The 18890-nt window shown below is 47.5% G+C and overlaps 1 protein-coding gene across 1 annotated transcript in view; it reads left to right on the top strand.

Moving 5' to 3' along the window:
• WLS (Wnt ligand secretion mediator) overlaps positions 1-18890 on the top strand; it is a 275288-nt gene that overhangs the window by 140518 nt on the left and 115880 nt on the right. The gene's annotated exons all lie outside the window — the stretch shown is intronic.

The raw sequence follows: 18890 nt of genomic DNA on the forward strand, positions 1-18890 counted from the left end.
TGAGAGGGTGAGCAAAGAGTATGTTTGGTTTGGAAGATCCCATTAGTACTGCCAGACAATGCACAAAAGTAATTTGAGGCACCAACAACTGGGGATGAGATTTTGAAGGCCAATGGGTCTATGAACTTAGGGCAAGCTTGAGGCTCAGGTGGCTTTACAACCACCAAACTGAACCAGGAGTCCTAACCGAAGACGTTACACACCCCATGTTAAAGGTGATGAGCCTAATATTGTCTAAACCACACAACTACTCACCTCGTACTGTCCCAAAGCTCACATCAATGTGAACACCAGACTATTGCTGTCTTGCCTGAAGGTTATTGTCCCATTTCCTGTTAACAAAGATAAAGTGATATTAAGTACAGACAGCCATGTGACAATACTGTAAAGATAGCATAATTGATTTATAATATTTTATGTCTGTGTGAAGGGGGTCTGGCATTGCTGGCCTCCTGGATACCTGAATAAGCTTTCGACAATGTAAAATAGTTCTACTTGAATTTACTGAAGAAGATTATTCTAGGGACATAGATGACGAAGTGGATGCCCCCAAAGTATGTGGCCCCATGAACATCATCTTGGGTAAGTGGTAAACCCACAAAGAACTTCTAGTTAGGTTGAGGCATAAAGCAGGGATTTCTACAATCACTTTTAATGTGCATGATGATTGTGGAGCCTCTGGCCATACATGTTCAATCCACTGACCACATTAGCAGTATATTGTTTGAGGGGATGAGCATATGTTGTGCATGACCTGCTTCTATATTGGGGGTCCCCAGAGCATTGCTGCCACGTACGATCCAAAGAGATAAAATGCTTCTCCAAGATCTCTGGTTTCAAGATAAACCTGGGGATGTTTAACCTACTAGTTCAGCTGCTCATTTCAGGTGATATCGGAATGTTGTATATGGTATCCTTACTCTTATGGGCCTAGTATCCAGTTGTCATAATGTCTAAAATGATTTACTTCATGTACAAATTGCATTATTCTCTCCTATTTCAAGTGAAGTGCTAAATAGGAAAGGTGTGTGGGGGGGGGGGGGGGGAGGTGAATTTTTTCCTTGCTAGTCAGAATAGCTGTGGTGAATATTGTTTCCCTTCCACAGCTATATACATTGTAGGCCCTGCCTTTGGAAGTTCTAAGAGGTAAATTAAGGGAATTGTAAAGCTACGTAATACAATTTGTTTGTGTTGGTATTCAGGCAAGGTTGAGTGTAGGAACATAAATGTTGTCTGGGAGAAAGGAGGGTTTTGCTGGCTGTACTAGGAATGTTACTGTCATGCAGCTCAGGGGCTGGAGTTTTCTGGAATCTGAAAATCAATGTTTCTTTATGGAGCTACACATAGTCTCACATCCACTGTTGGGCATCCTGTTACTGTGCCCGAAATGGATGTAAATGGCCCTGTATTTTGTTCCACTAACGGACACACTTTTGAATTCCTGTATCATGACAGTTTGGATCATAAGTCTTACGAGTTTTCTGCCACCTTTCACCCTCATTGCACATAAACCCTGACTTTACAACCAGTTGCAGATGGGATCACTGTTTGGATATGGATGGAGGTGAAAATGGTAAATGACTAAAGGTATGCTTAAGAGGGAACATATCTAGTCATTCAAGATATGCAAGGGAATAGAATTTCTGAGAGTGACCGAGTGCAATACTAAATTACCTCTTGCATCAATCGGTAGCTATCAGAACCGTGCCTACTTTTGAGAAGCTTATTAAAGACTTTACAGGAAGTAGGGGTCTGATTTCAATCCTAATCGCACATGCGTGTGCCCTGAATAAGCCAGTTGGACACTGGCAGGTCGGCAGATGAACTTCTGAAGAGGACTATTGCTGGAAGAGTGCAAAAGTATTCATGGGTTACTCTTGTATGTCTAACCCTATGAGGCAGGTGATGTTCAGCAGCATGAATCTTTTTCTGGATTCACATGCTGGAATTGTCCCCCTTCTTTTTTTTCTTTTTTGTTTTTTTTCTTTTTCTTTGGCATCACCAACCACAATTTAGTGGTATGTGCGTCCCCTGTGTGATGTCGGTGCCCCGGATGTCCCTGTGCATAGTCACCATCTTCAGATTATTTTTTTTTTTTTGCTGTTTGGTATTGGGTCTGGAAGGAATGTAATATCTCCAAAAGATCTCCAGTCACCCCACCCCCCCAAGCCCCCCAAAAAAGTGGGGGTTTTTATGGGAAGAAAATCGATTGATTTGTAGAAGCCTGCAAAATTGGTTATAGAGAGAGAAGGGGGCCATTCTACCTTGCAACGGGGAACCCCGCCAATACTAGCCACGTGGTTGGAGAAGGACAGGTAGAGGACATGGAAAATACCCCCATTAAATTCTGCCCCAACTTAAAAATTTGCACAAAGAGACCTCCACGAGATCTGAAACCTAGGTCTCCCGAAGGACAATCGAGATGAGGACTGCAAGGCCTGCGCTGCGTTCGTATTAAAAACCCTTCGGTTACGCCAAAGACCGAGGCTGGAACACTATACCACCATGCCCAGCACTCAGGACAAGGGTTCCACTGAAGGATATCGCCATGTCTGACAATGACGACAACGTCTAGGAAGCTGAGACCGCTCATGGCAAAGAATCAGACGTTGAAACATATGTAAAGGATGCAGAAAAGAAATGGGCCGTGAAGAAACCGTCGAAGGATGCTGAAAAGAAAAGACGCAAGGTAAAGCTGCCGAAAGGCCTTAGCCTAAACACTTGGACAAGAAGTCCCATAAGGTAGCCTTGGCATTAAAATAATCATCAACTGATGGTCAGCTGACAAAAAAGGAGAGTGAGGGATACTGTTGCAGGCAATACTCCAGCTCGAGAGGGAGCAAGAGAGAGCAAGGCTTCGGGATGACTGAACCATCTATGCAAAAGTAGAAGCCTTTACCAATGCTCAAAGGAGAAGATAAGATGCTCGAGGTCGGGAGAAAGAAAATAAGGCAGTTGGGCCTAATGGCAGCACTCCTGGAAAGAAAGGAGTTTGACAACTCCTTAATAGATTTTCAGATTCGGCCCAAGCCATCAATGTCTTTCGACACAGAGGACAACCAGTCTGCCTAGGAGGCTCCAGCAACACCAGAGCCCCATGAAGAACGAGAGGAGTTCCACGAATTTGAGGAGGTCGAAGAGGCAACTGGGTTTGACTGAGTTGTAGCGCAATCTTGATGCCAAGTGCCTGAGGAAGGAGTTGACAACTATCTTAAGAGGCCATCCCCACCAGATGACCTCTCCATGTATAACAACCTCACCGGAAGGGCTGTTGAAACGTAGGGATTCTAGCTGGAGGAAGGAAAGGGAGACTTGTTTTCTCAACAAGACCCTGATGCCAGCAAGCAACGGGAATCTGTACCTTTCAGTGCTACCCAACATATTGGCTAAAGGGAAGGAGGCATTTCCAGAACCTGCCACTGCAAAGGTGGTAACTCTGAGTAGAAAAGAAGTAAAAGAGGTGCAATATAGCCATCACATACATGGAATAATCCTTGGATGCTGGAGACATTGCCAGCAGGCAGATGTGCAGAGACCTGACACTGAGACATGTTTGGCCCAGAGTGTCTGGGTGCAAGCCAAAGGTACAAGCCTCCATAATCAATATGGCCTTTTATAGGAGATGCCCTGTTTGGAGAGGGGGTCGATGAGTTTAAAACAAATAAAAAAAATTAAAAAAAAGGACAACTAAGGGGCCAAAGCAATGGGAGTTCTACAATACAAATGCTCCTTTAGAAAGGGAGGAAACTCAGCCCAAAGGACCACTGGTACACAGCACCTTTCACATCGGGCAGGAATAACAAGACAGCAGTGGCAATGTCTAACTAGACAGCCCTTTCATGCTCGAGGAAGGGGAAGAGGACAAGCCCCGTGAGTGGGAGGAACAACAGTCAAGTGACTTGGCCAACAATCCTTGCCCCCATACAACACCAGTGGTAAGCAGAACAAGAAATTACCCACAAAAGTGGGGGAAAAAATCGCCTCCGACAAATGGATTTTGAATGTGATATGTCGCAGATACTGCATAGAACAAATTAAGGAACCACCTAAAAAAAAAAACCAAAAGCAAAAAAAAAACAAGGGAAAGAGATCTTACACCTAAGGAAAGAGGTGAAAGAATTCATACAAAAGAAAGCCATTGAAAGGGTACCAACAAGGGAAACTAGTCTCCTTACTTCCTTGTCCCAAAACTGGGTCCAACTGTCAGACCAGTCTTTGAGCTCAGATTCTTAAACAAATTCATTTGTACTCAACACTTCAGGATGACAACACTCCAAGGAGTTTTACCACTTCTAAAGGAAGGGGATTATATGGCAACCTTGGATCCAAAGTAAGCCTATCTAAATATCCCAATGAATCAAAAAACAAGAAGTACCTCCGATTTGTATTAGACAAGGTGCGCTACCAGTTCACAGTGCTGGCATTCGGCATAAATTCAGCACTGTGGTTCTTCACAAAGTGTCTCTCCGTAGTTGCAGGGAACTTAAGAAGAAAGGGTATCCCTGTGTACCAATACTTAGATAACTGGCTAATAAGTGCAAAATCAAAACGGAAATGCCAAAAGGGCATTCAAGCAGCAGTCGCCACATTAGAGGATCTGGGCTTCTCAGTAAACCGCAAAAAGTCATCACCACATCCGGAACAGGGAAAGCTGTTTTGGGGAGCAATTCTAAATTTAAGGACAGTCAAGCAAACCCTGTCCCAAAGAGTGCTAAGGCAATCGCAGAGCAAGTTCACCTATACCTGAAAGGGCAGTCTCTGACAGTGAAGACAGTCATTAAATAATGGACATGATGGCATCATGCATACCGCTCATAACACATGCAAGACTGCACATGTGAACTTTACAAGAGTGGATCTGCAACAAGTGGTCACAAGCTACTGGGAGTTGGAAGGTTCTAGTGTTTGTCACAGAAAAGTTTCATAAGGAAGCACAATGGTGGAAATCCAAAAACGTGACAGTAGGGAGACCATTCAAGACACTAACCCCAATGGTCACCATCCCAACGGATGCATCTGACAAGGGTTGGGGAGCACACACCAGAAACAGGAGATACAGGGGGTCAATGGAAAACACAGATGCTCTGAAACACATCAATTACCTGGAGATGAAAACCTTTTTCCTAGCCCTGAAGGTATTCCAAACACACAACACAGGTCAAACTGTACTAATACAGACAACACAACAACTATGTTCTATCTCAACATATTGGAAGGAACAAGATCATTAACCATGAGCAAGCTGGCCTTAGAGATACGGCAATGGGCAATACAAACAAAATCACACTGCAAACAGTCCACCTACAAGGAAAAACAGGCGGACAGACTAAGCAGACAAGAAAGCAGCTCCTGCAAATGGAAACTAAAATGAATGAAATGTTAGGAGCCTAGGGGAAATCAGAAATAGACCTATTCGCAACAGCGAAAAACACAAAATGTCCACAAATCATCTCCAGGTTTCAACGCCACCAATCGGAGGGAAATGCCCTGTCAAACTGATCAGGGAGATTTGCTTACTCATTTCCTCCAGTTCCCTTAATCTTAATACTGAAGGTACTGGAGAAAGCCAGACAACCAGGGACCTCATCTCATCGCACCAAAATGGGCCAGACAAACTTGGTACTCTGACCTGTTAAAGATGTCCAGGGGAAAAATGATAACAATCAAAGGAGAACAGGATCCGCTAAGAATACGTGGGGTGAGGGGGGAAGAGAGTGTACAACCCAGAGCTAGCAACTCTTAGCCTAGTGGCCTGGCTATTGCATATTAAGAATTTGGACACCTCCAACTGCTGCCCTGAAAAATGGAAATCCTTAAGGAAGCAAGAAAGGCTACTACACAAAAATGCCAGGCAGCGAAATGGGGAAGATGCATTCACTGGTGCACAAATAATGGATATATGGAGACAAGGACAACGCATGAAACTGTATTATCATAACTCACTCATCTGCTAGATACCGGGCTAACCTATTCATCCTTACAGATACACCTGGCATTGGTAGTAGCCTACACTAGGGGCACTTCACGTAACAGCTTCTTCACGTCCCTGGAGAAGAGATTTCTAGAAGGAGCTAAAAGAATTGCTCTACCAAGATCAGTTCCAACACTACTGTGGAACCTAAATACTGTGCTAATGCAGTTAACGACCTAGCCCTTTGAACCTATGCAAAAACAGATCTAAAATCACTAACACTCAAGACAGCATTTCTAATGGCAATGACACTGCCACCCAGAGTTAGAGAACTGCAAGCACTAACCGTACAAGAACCATACCTGCAAATACACAGGTACAAGGTGGTTTGCAGAATTAACTTACAGTTTAACCAAAGTATTCAGCTACCCGCTTTCTTCAAAGAACCTAAAACACAGACCGAGAGAGCCCTACAAACCTTGATTGTAAGGAGGGCTTTAATGTACGATCTTGAAGAAATTAAAAGGTTTTGCAAAGGAAAGCTGTTGTTTGTCTCCTTCGCCAAGTCAACCTAATGCTCCCCTGTGACGAAGGGGACAATCTTAAGATGAATTGTAGAAGGAATACAGACTTGCTATTCTAACGCAGGAACGACACTGCTGACATGTCCAAGAGCCCATTCAACACAATAAAAGGGCGCAAAACTGGTGTTCCTAACAAATGTACCAGTGGATGCAAATTGCAGCAGTAACATGGGCCTCACCACACACCTTCGCAAAACATTGTGTAGATATCGAAATGAACAAGGAAGCACAGATGGGACAAAAAGTACTATGACACCTGTTTGCTAACACTTCCTCATTTCATTCCAACCAACCCACTGGAGGGAGTACTGCTACATAATCTAATGTACAGCATGTACATCCAGAAAAGGATTCATGCTGCAAAACAAAATGGTTATTTACCAGTAAGGGTAGTTTTGCAGCTTGAAGAGTTTTCTGGATTTAAATGCAACTCACCCTCCTCCCCAGAAATGGGAGATAACGCAAACAAATGAGGAAGATGCAGAAAGAGAAAGCATAACCGGAAAGAAAGAAAAAAAAATTGAAGATGCCAGCTACGCCCAGCAACATTCGAAGCACCGTCTAACATCACACAGGGCGGAGTAATGCACAGCATGGGAATCCAGAAAAATCTTCAAGCTGCAAAACTACTCCCAGTGGTAAGTAACCATTTTGTTCCACAGCCATTCAAATGAAGATAATAGTGCTTTATCAGATAGGTCCTGGTCCAGTGATATGGGGAGATCTTCTCAAGGTATGCTGGTGTTGCCCCAGAAAACAACTATTTTGGTGCCAAGTGTAAAATATTGTTCAAAACATATAGGACTACCTGCTTCGAATGAGCCAAAATATGCCGTACTTGTGGGATTTGAAGAAGACCTCTAGCCACCCCCCACAATCTGCCCCCTTAGAAGTGGGGAGTTCTTGATACCCAGATTATCTGCAAAGGTGGTGATTGCATCTTTGTGGGAATAAGAAAAAAACTAAATTTTTCAATGCTATGCATATGTTCAAAATGCATAGCCTGTTACTGATGGAGCACATTATGTATACCAAGGGTCTCCAACTGGTCGATAAGGAGCTACCGGTAGCTCTTAGACATCCTGTGAGTAGCTTGTGACTTGGTGTCTCTTTTTGCTCTCGTATAGCCAATCCTTATTATTTTGTTAAATTTTGGGCCTCTTTGCAGCCTTTGCCTACATGCCTTGCTTCACTATTGCAGTATCAGTAATAATTAGCCCATTAGAAGTGGGTCATAAATATAGACAAGCATGTGTCCGCATATGATACTACTTAACCGTTGCCTGTTTAGGAGCCTCACAGGTCTGCTCCCCTTCCCAGCATTCATGCCGTTATTTCTATCCCCTTAGGAAACAGAACAGGGCTGGTGGGCATCCCTAACTGCTCTAAATATTCCGTATCCATCTCTTGAATATAGAAGTTCATCTGAATGTGAGCCATTATTTCTCTATACAATAACCTGTTCCATTGAATGCATTTGGGCCTCAAATTCATGTAAAGGAGTGTGTTAAACAGCACTTTCATACCTATTGTAAGGAAATGCCTCCTTGGCATGGTTACCCCCTGACTTTTTGCCTTTGCTGATGCTATGTTTTGAATTGAAAGTGTGCTGAGACCTGCTAACCAGGCCCCAGCACCAGTGTTCTTTCCCTAACCTGTACTTTTGATTCCACAATTGGCACACCCTGGCATCCAGATAAGTCCCTTGTAACTGGTACCTCTGGTACCAAGGGCCCTGATGCCACGGAAGGTCTCTAAGGGCTGCAGCATGTATTATGCCACCCTGGAGACCCCTCACTCAGCACAGACACACTGCTTACCAGCTTGTGTGTGCTAGTGAGAACAAAACGAGTAAGTCGACATGGCACTCCCCTCAGGGTGCCATGCCAGCCTCTCACTGCCTATGCAGGTATAGATAAGTCACCCCTCTAGTAGGCCTTACAGCCCTAAGGCAGGGTGCACTATACCATAGGTGAGGGCACCAGTGCATGAGCACTGGGCCCCTACAGTGTCTAAGCAATACCTTAGACATTGTAAGTGCAGGGTAGCCATAAGAGTATATGGTCTGGGAGTCTGTTTTACACGAACTCCACAGCACCATAATGGCTACACTGAAAACTGGGAAGTTTGGTATCAAACTTCTCAGCACAATAATTGCACACTGATGCCAGTGTACATTTTATTGTAAAATACACCACAGAGGGCACCTTAGAGGTGCCCCCTGAAACATTTTTTTTTTTTTTTTTTTTAAATATATTTATTGGTTTTATTTTACAAAATATGATACAAATTGTTCAATTTGCAACTGCAGGATAAACCAATACAATGGCTAATTAACTAAGTCATGTAACAATTACACACCCCCCCAATATGCGCTTCACGGAACACTTCTAATCTAGCGGTATCATTTCTGGCTGCACCCTCTATGGGTTTATCCTTCCTTGTTGATTTTATATAGGCATTCGCTCGAGACCAGTGTGGACCTTGCTTTGTGTGCATGAGTTCCCTAATTGTCTGAGGGGGGCCTCAACTTAATTAATGTATGCAGGTGGCTCCCCTGGTTTTCTGCTCCCCACGTATCGCTAAAACTGTGGTGGCATGGATTTAGTGGGTGACTATTACTGGACAATTGAGGGGGGATGGTGTGCATGCTCTGTGGTGCCTGGGTGTCCTATGAATTTTGTTTCAGAGATGGGGGGTGCAGAGGAATTTGTGCTGTGGTTGTTGCAAATACGCATGCCCCGGTTCATGGCGGCTTCTCATCGTTTTTGGCCTCCAGCTTTGTCACCATATTCTCCCATGTAGAGCATCCTGTATGCTGTCGCCCTTCGCGCACCATTCTTTTTAGTACCTGATATTCAGTGCGAGTCCAGCGTATTATTAGAGAGTACCAGGATTTCAGGTCAGGAGCCTTGGCGGCTTTCCAATGCATTGCTATTAACCTTTTGTACATTAAAAAGGCCAGGTCTATGAATTTGTGTAAATGTCTTTGTTTTTTTGGTCTTTTCCTAAGTCCCAACAGACAGGACCCGGGATCCGCTACTAGTGCAAGTCCCGTTAGCCCAGATACCTCCTCTGCCACATCTGCCCAGGCCTTTTGTATGTTCGGGCAGTCCCATACCATATGATAGAAGGATGCCGACGTTGCTCTACATCTAGGGCATATTGATACTGCATCTGGGAACATGCGCTTTATTCTGGCTGGGGAAAGATATGTTTGATGCGTGTAGTTAAATTGGGTGTATCTGAATCTGGGATTCCTTGACACACCTCTGATGTGGGACAGGGCCTTGGGCCAGTCATCCAGTGGTATCGGAGTGGAAAGTACTGCATTCCATCTACCCCATGCTTTCCCTGTTTGTGCATCCGGTGTCCTGTTGAGGGTTCTGTATAGATTGGATATTATTTTTGTTTGATCACTATATTGTAGAAGCTGGTGAAGCACAGGGGAGATCTCTGGTTCCGAGGTGCCCATTCCCCATATTTTCCTAATTTCGTGACATATGGCGTGATATGTCAGAAACTGCCCCGGATTTATCTCCGTGAGGGCCTGGAGAACCTCGAACGTCATTAATTTACCGTCTTCATAACAATCCCCTACGGTCAGTATTCCTGCTTCATTCCACAACTTTACAGCTTGCATCCTCGCTGTATTTCCCACCAATAGGTAGTTCAGCGGTACGTGTGGAGAGTACGGGAACTTGTCCGTTCTTTTTTGCACATACCTGGCCCAACACGTATGCGCGACTGCCAGCAGAGGGTTAACCAGTGCCGCTCTGGGGGGCTTTGACGATAGCCAATTTAAAAGGGGGATCCCGTTCCGCCGGGGCTCAAGGCTCATAGGTTGCGCTTGCTCTGGTCTGTGGATCCAATGTTGGATCCATTGAAGTTGTGCAGCTGCGTAGTATTTTTCAAAATTCGGAGTTCCTAAGCCACCGTTATCCAGCGGATGCTGCAGTGTGGTTAGCGCCACTCGTGCTCTGCCACCTCCCCAAATGAGCTGCAGTAACGCTGTGTTTAGGTTGCTAAAGAAGTGTTTGGGAATGATTATCGGCAGGGCCGCAAAGTAATATAAGAGCCGAGGTAGAATCAACATATTAGCAATCGCCACCTTGCCGGGAGGCGAGAGAGGGAGCTTGTTCCAGAATTGTAGGGAGCCTTTTATAGAGGTTAGCGCCTTCCCCAAATTCCCATCTCTTAAGTCTTCCGTGGCATGATATATGTTTATCCCTAGGTATTTAAATGTTGTAGGGCACCACTTAAGGTGTCCTACCTCTGGAGGATCATGGTTACTAGGAGCCCTTTTTACCAGGGGAAAGACACACGACTTCTCCCAATTTACCACAAGGCCAGACAGGCCACCAAATTCAGCTAATAAGGATATTACGGATGGAATAGCTGCACAACCGTTCCTGATATATATCAAAGCATCGTCGGCATATAGTGAGATCGTGTGATGTAGCCCATTTCTAATGATTCCCCATTTGTGCTCCATGTGACGAACTTTTGCCGCTAACGGTTCCATTGCTATGGCAAACAGTAGCGGGGATAATGGACAACCCTGCCGTGTCCCCCTGGAAATCGGGAAACTATCAGAGATCACCCCGCCTGACTTCACCCTCGCGCTCGGATTAGAGTACAATGTCCGAACCCAGCGGATGTAGTTAGGGCCTATTCCCATGCGGGCCATCGTGGCCAGCAAGAAGTCCCATTCGAGCGTATCAAAGGCCTTTTCTATGTCCAATGAGAGCACCATTTCCTCCTGTGCATTCTTGGGGGTATCTCCTATTATACTCAGCAACCTACGAATATTTAGGAAAGTGTTACGCTTGGGAATGAAGCCGCACTGGTCTACATGTATCAGTGAGTGCATGAGGGGGGCCAACCTGTTGGCCAGTATTTTGCCTAATATTTTACAGTCTGTGTTTAACAGTGATAGTGGTCTATAAGATTTCACATCCGTGTGGTCACGACCTTGTTTAGGGAGTACCACTATCATGGCTTCCCTTTGGGATGTGGGTAAGCTTTCTTTAATCCACGCCTCCTGGAACACTCCCAGCAGATGGGATTTTAGACTGGGTAAATAAGCTTTGTAGTACTCCGAGGGGAGGCCATCCGCGCCGGGCGCTTTGTTCCTGGGCAGCTGAGCAAGGGCTAATTCTATTTCTGCTGTTGTTATAGGGATTTTAATTCCATCTCTATCTGTTTGTGGTAGCTGGGGTAGGAGGGAGTCCGCCAGAAAGGCCTCTAGCTGTGTAGCTGTGCACGAAGTACGTTTAGTGTATAAGTTAGAGTAGTAATTCCTAAACGTCTCGTTTATTTCTGCTTGTGTAGTAGCCATCTCTTGCGCGCTCACCCGGATGGCCCCTATTGGAGCCTGCTGTCTATCCTCGCGGAGTAGCCACGCTAACATTCTACTTGATCTATCTCCTTCCGTTTGCAACCTGGTTAGGTAATATTTATAGTCGTGGCAGCGGAGCCTGCTATCTGCCTCGTTGTATTTTAAGCGCTTTTCTTTGAGAATAGTGCTGGCAATTTCCCCCCGTGCCACCGCTTTCTCTGCAACTCTCAGCTCCTTCTCAAGTTTGCTAATTTCGGTCTGTAGGGAGCGTCTCACTCCCCACGTAGTGGACATACATACTCCGCGGGCCACTACCTTGTGGGCATCCCACTCTATCGCCCGGGTTGTTGCAGACATAGTGTTTACTTCCCAATAATGGCTTATAGATTTCCCCAGTGTAGCAGCAAATGCTTGATCTTGTAGCGCCTCCGCCTGGAATCTCCAAGTGGGAATTACCTGACGTGCCCTGCCCCAGTTCAGAGTTACCCGCAGTGGCGCATGGTCTGAGATTGTCTTTGCCAAATATTCGGACTCAGTGGTCAGCGCCCCTATTTCGCGGGTGCCCCATACTATGTCAATTCTAGTGTGGGTGTTGTGTGGGACCGAATAAAATGAATATTCTTTTTGCTCTGGATGGCCTAACCGCCATACATCATATAGGCCCATAACGTTTGCCCATTCTTGTAGGGGGCTTGTAAACTTCCTGTTGATTGATGCGCTCTGGTGGGCGCTGTTTCTGTCTAATGCTGCCACTGGGGTACTGTTAAAATCACCTCCCCAAACGGCTAGGGGCATGGGGTGGGACAGCAACGTTGGGGTGAGAGTGGTAAGAAAGCCTGTGATGTTACTGTTGGGGGCGTATACCCCAACCACAGCCAATTGTCTGCCATCTAATCTGCCCTCCATTACTACGTACCTCCGTCCCTGGTCTATCTTGTGTGTTGACATGAGGAACGGAACTGCCGCTTCTATCCAAATCAGCACCCCTCTTGCAAAGGTCGAATATGTTGTGCCTATCAGCTGGCCCCCCCATTTCACGCGCAGGTCTCGCAGATCCCCCTCTAGCATATGTGTCTCTTGCAGGATAGCGATATGCACTCCTAGTCTCTTAAGTCGAGCATACACTCTAGCCCGTTTGCTCGGCATCCCAAGGCCCCTGACATTCCATGTTAATATGATATACTGGTTCCCCATGTTGCTTCTAGAAGACATCTTGTAGGGTGCTGGGGGTATGTTGCTGTATTATGGGCCTGGTTTTAATATTGACCCACCTGATCTCTGCCTTTCTACTGCTAATATTTAGATATAGCGGGTGCGAGTCCATCTTTTGTGCATTAAGTGATTCCGATCGCCGCATTTCTGCTAAACTACTGATCCCCTCCCCCCTAATTAAACCCCCTATACTACACACAACTACAGTGAAACTACAAAACTTAAAAATGTGTAACATAACTTTTATCCAGTTGGATTCGCACAGTGGGATTCTTATAACTTACAGATGTGGCTCTTGTAAGGGGCTAACATCATGCCGCAGACTGAGTCTGCCAATATCTTCGGGCGCCCCCCCTTGGTATATTTCCGATCCCTCTGGCCCCACCCACCCACCACATGCCGCCTGTTTGTGCCCCAAATCACTTAGCTTAGTATTTATATCAAAGATGTATATTGTCGGAAGCACTTTATCCCCTCATCTCGGCAGTGTCATGAAGTCTCTATAAGTTTTCCCAGTTGCTGTCGCCATCTCTAGTGTTCACTCTGGACCTGAGCGGGTGGTTTATAGTTCATCGGCAGATCTTGGGGTGACCTTCGGCCCACCTAGTTCTCTTGTTGCCGTGGATACGGAGCTGGCTGTGTCTGAGTCCGGTTCCAGCTCAACAAGCCCGCCGGGAGTTATACTGCTGCTTTGCATATGCAGCGGCGTCTCTTTGAGCACTTTCGCTCTTTCCTCTGCTGCTTGCCAGTCATTAGGCTGGCCTCTGGTGTGCCGTTTGAATCGCTTCCCTGCAGTGGGTCTCCGCCGTTTCTCATCCTCCTCTGCATCTTCCCGGGGGTGTGCAAGGCCCTTGGCATGGAGCCGTGTCCAGGCATCCTCGGTGCTGGTGAATATATGAGTGCGGTCCTCCATCACCACTCTTAACTTGGCTGGGAAGAGCAAGGCATATTTTATGTTCTGTTCTCGTAGGCGTTGCTTGATTTTAACAAAAGAATTGCGCTGATTCTGCACCTCTTGCGTGAAGTCTGGGTAAGCATTGATGTTCGAGTCTTCATACTTGAATGGGCCCTTATTGCGGAATTGTTGCAATATTACATCTCGGTCTCTGTAATTCAAGAACCTGGCAATCAATGGTCTGGGGGACTGGCCGGGGGCTGGAGGCCTGCCCGGGACTCTATAAGCCCTTTCAACCGAGAAAAACTTGGATGGAGCCCCATTTAACACCTCCTTAATTAGCCACTGCTCTAGGGAAATTTCTGTTTCCGGTTGACGCATACTTTCCGGAAAACCCAGAAATCTCACGTTATTTCGGCGCGCTCTGCTCTCCATTTCCTCGGATCTTCTCCAGAGTATCTTCAGCTCTTCGTCCATGCGCTGAATTTGTCTTTGGTTCCCTTGCGCTATTGGAGTTAAGTCGGATATTTCAGCTTCGGTTGTTTTCACTCTTTCAGCTAGGCTTCGGTGGTCCACTCGTAGGAGGTTCAAGTCTTGTGCAACTGCGTCAATTCTGTTTTCTAAAGATGACTTAGTGTCCAAGATCGCCTGGAATACTTTCTCGAACTGAGCAGAATGCGCCAGGAGTGTGTTTTCTAGTGACTGCAGGGATGGATTAGATTGTTGGTCAGCAGATATTGATCCTTGGGTGGTTCGGTCTGAATTCTTGGCTGATTTGGCTCTGTTGGCCATTTTGGCTGCCTCGAATTCTCCTCTTAGTCTGCAGTAGCTTCGCACTTTTTGGCCCTTTTAATTCGTTGAGTTAGACTATTGCTGAGTGTCCTGGATGTGGTGTGTACATACGGCGTTGAGAGCGTGGGGTCCAGCAATGTCAATGGAGGGCGTAGCCTTGTTTTTACGCGTGCTTATGTCCTGTGGCCGTGCGTCCGTTGACAAATGCTGCGGCCGCCGATTTTCACGACGATTCGACGATGAGTTCTCGTGAGACTGCCTGCGGGGCCCACCGGTGTTCGTGGGGGGCGTAGCAGCCGGTGGAGAGCTCTCTCACCCTCGTAGGTGGCAGCTGGGCCTGGTGCCAGAGGTTTCCCCAACAGGAGGGGGAGCGTGGTTGAGGGCCGAGGCAGGCGGCGTGGCCCTGGAGAGATCAAGGAGCGGGACGAGCGTCTGGAGCCGCAGATGGGCTCCGTGCATCACAGGGCAGTCCAGGCAAGCGCCGACCGTGGAGGACCGGAGCGGCCCCAGCACCCGCGGCACGCACCAGCCGTCTATGCTATGTGCGTTAACAGGTCCAAGCCTATGGAGGCGCGTGGCGCTACTTAATCTTGGCGGCGGGGGGAGGTGGCCGGAAGTCCAGGAGTGTCCCCTCGGTGTGGGACTGAATTTTTTCACCCCCCCGGGTTCCCCCCCTCACCTCAATATGCTGGCTCCCATTAGTGGTCCTCTGCTCCTTCCTGGGCTGTTTATTCTTGGCTCTGGGCTGAGGCGCCTTTCCTTTGCTTTTTGGAGTGTGTCCGCACGTCCCTGTCGCCGCGATGCCCAAAATGGCGCCCGACCCCCCTCGGGCCGGCTGCAGCTCCGCGCGCCCCGGGGGTAGCGCGAAGAAGTCCTTGTGGCCGATGCTCCCCCGTCCCTCCGGACGCGTGCGGAGTGGGCGGGGGCCGGCCGCGCGAGGCGAGAGCGCGGCTGGAGCCGCGAAGGCAGCTCCCCCTGCCCGTCGCCGCACCCGGCACGAGCCCTCGGGGCCCGGCCTCGGCCCAGCAGTACACCGAGGGGCACGCTCGGTCCGCGACAGACGCTCCGGACCCCCCCCGATCGGGCCACGGCCATGTCACCAAATTTGCGGGGGGTGCCCTACAGGATGTCTTGGTCGAGCCGTGGACGGAGCGCTCGTATCAAGCGACCGTCCCGGCCGCCATTTTGGCTCCTCCGTGCCCGCTGAAACTTAACCGACTATCTGTGTAGGCTGACTGGTTCCAGCAGCCTGCCACACTAGAGACATGTTGCTGGCCCCATGGGGAGAGTGCCTTTGTCACTCTGAGGCCAGTAACAAAGCCTGCACTGGGTGGAGATGCTAACACCTCCCCCAGGCAGGAGCTGTAACACCTGGCGGTGAGCCTCAAAGGCTCACCCCTTTGTCACAGCACCACAGGACACTCCAGCTTAGTGGAGTTGCCTGCCCCCTCCGGCCACGGCCCCCACTTTTGGCGGCAAGGCTGGAGGAAACAAAGAAAACAACAAGGAGTCACTGGCCAGTCAGGACAGCCCCTAAGGTGTCCTGAGCTGAAGTGACTCTAACTTTTAGAAATCCTCCATCTTGCAGATGGAGGATTCCCCCAATAGGATTAGGGATGTGACTCCCTCCCCTTGGGAGGAGGCACAAAGAGGGTGTACTCACCCTCAGGGCTAGTAGCCATTGGCTACTAACCCCCCAGACCTAAACACGCCCTTAAATTTAGTATTTAAGGGCTTCCCTGAACCTAGAAAAACAGATTCCTGCAACTACAAGAAGAAGGACTGCTGAGCTGAAAAACCCCTGCAGAGGAAGAACAGAAGACACCAACTGCCTTGGCCCCAGACTTACCGGCCTGTCTCCTGCCTTCCAAAGAAACCTGCTCCAGCGACGCTTTCCAAGGGACCAGCGACCTCTGAATCCTCGGAGGACTGCCCTTCTTCGAAAAAGACAAGAAACTCCCGAGGACAGCGGCACTGCTCCAAAAGAACTGCAACTTTGTTACAAGGAGCAGATTTAAAGACCCCTGCAACTCCCCGCAAGAAGCGTGAGACTTGCAACACTGCACCCGGCGACCCCGACTCGACTGGTGGAGAACAACCGACTCAGGGAGGACCCTCCGGCGACTCTACGACTGTGAGTAACCAAAGTTGTCCCCCCTGAGCCCCCACAGCGACGCCTGCAGAGGGAATCCCCAGGCTCCCCCTGACCGCGACTGTCTGAACTCCATTTCCCGACGGCTGGAAAAGACCCTGCACCCGCAGCCCCCAGCCCCTAAAGAAACGGAACTTCTGTGCAGGAGTGACCCCCAGGAGGCCCTCTCCCTTGCCCAGGTGGTGGCTACCCCGAGGAGCCCCCCCCTTGCCTGCCTGCGACGCTGAAGAGATCCCTTGATCTCTCATTGACTCCTATTGGAAACCCGACGCGTGTTTGCACACTGCACCCGGCCGCCCCCGCGCTGCTGAGGGTGTACTTTCTGTGCTGACTTGTGTCCTCCCCCCCCCCCCCCCCCCGGTGCCCTACAAAACCCCCCCTGGTCTGCCCTCCGAAGACGCGGGTACTTACCTGTTGGCAGACTGGAACCAGGGCACCCCCTTCTCTCCATTGAAGCCTATGTGTTTTGGGCACCTCTTTGACCTCTGCACCTGACCGGCCCTGAGCTGCTGGTGTGATAACTTTGGGGTTGCTCTGAACCCCCAACGGTGGGCTACCTTGGACCAAAAACTGAAACCTGTAAGTGACTTACTTACCTGTTAAAACTAACAATAACTTACCTCCCCCCAGGAACTGTGAAAATTGCACTGTGCCCACTTTTAAAACAGCTTATTGTGTTTTATGTAAAAAGTATACATGCTAAAGTAATGATTCAAAGTTCCTAGAGTAATTACCTGAAATACCTTTCAAATGAGATATTACATGTAAAATTTGAACCTGTGGTTCTTAAAATAAACTAAGAAAAGGTATTTTTCTATAACAAAACCTATTGGCTGGATTTGTCTCTGAGTGTGTGTACCTCATTTATTGTCTATGTGTATGTACAACAAATGCTTAACACTACTCCTTGGATAAGCCTACTGCTCGACCACACTACCACAAAATAGAGCATTAGTATTATCTCTTTTACCACTATTTTTACCTCTAAGGGGAACCCTTGGACTCTGTGCATGCTATTCCTCACTTTGAAGTAGCACATACAGAGCCAGCTTCCTACACCTATGCTTTAAAAGCTTCCTTGGCATCAAGAGTTGCCAAAGCTATGTCCTTTCTCATGACATGGGCAAGACATCTCTGCTTAAGAGCAGTCTTCCAAATTGGATTGTTTACATTCTAGCTAGAATTACCTTAACTTATTCGCCAAATGCCTACCTGTCTCTTTTCATCATCTGGAAAGGACAAAAGGCCTTGAAGTGCAGAGCATAGTTGTCACACAGATGTATAGTTCTGTGCTATGCCGTTCTTAATTGTGAAGTATGTGTGGGGGGCACCTCCTTTTTTCTGCAGTCAAACTACTGTATTGCCTGATTTCCCCCCCGTGTAGTTTCTGCATGAATGTTTTATGCCGTTATTTGTCCAGAGGTTCCATGAACAGTGAGTTTTTGTTTTTTTGTTGTATCAATCATTCATTCCACTAAGGCCCTCAGTGGACCATTAAATGCAACATAACCTATACCCTAGGAATTACTGTTATTGTGGGCTTTGGTAATTCTAGTGGTGGGAAAAAAAGGCATTACAAAATATTTGTAAATAACCTGTTTGAATGTGTGTTTCTGTGCCAATTTCTTTGTTTTCCTTTGGTGTTAAATGAGCATTTGACTGAAATCTGTGCGAAACAGAACTCATAATTGCGATGAGCATGGTAACCCCTGATACAGGAATGCCCATACTTAATGGGCCTCTCCTAAGGAGGTATTACGTTCCCTTCTAGGTGAATGCCTTATTGGCCTTGTTATGTCTAGCTGCATGGAGTGTCTGGTTCCCTTTTTACTGCCAAGTGCACGCCCTCTATTTAACTATTTCATAAACTCCTGTTTGATCCCTCTGATGGTGCTCAAAGCAGCGTTTCAGTTCATCTCAAGTCTGGATGCTGTCTCAAAGGTACCTTTTGGGGAGTGGTGGGGGGAGGGAGGGCTCTAAGAAGGTGCAATCATTTATATAAA

Source organism: Pleurodeles waltl, chromosome 4_2, assembly GCF_031143425.1.
Source record: "Pleurodeles waltl isolate 20211129_DDA chromosome 4_2, aPleWal1.hap1.20221129, whole genome shotgun sequence".
Taxonomy (NCBI): domain Eukaryota; kingdom Metazoa; phylum Chordata; class Amphibia; order Caudata; family Salamandridae; genus Pleurodeles; species Pleurodeles waltl.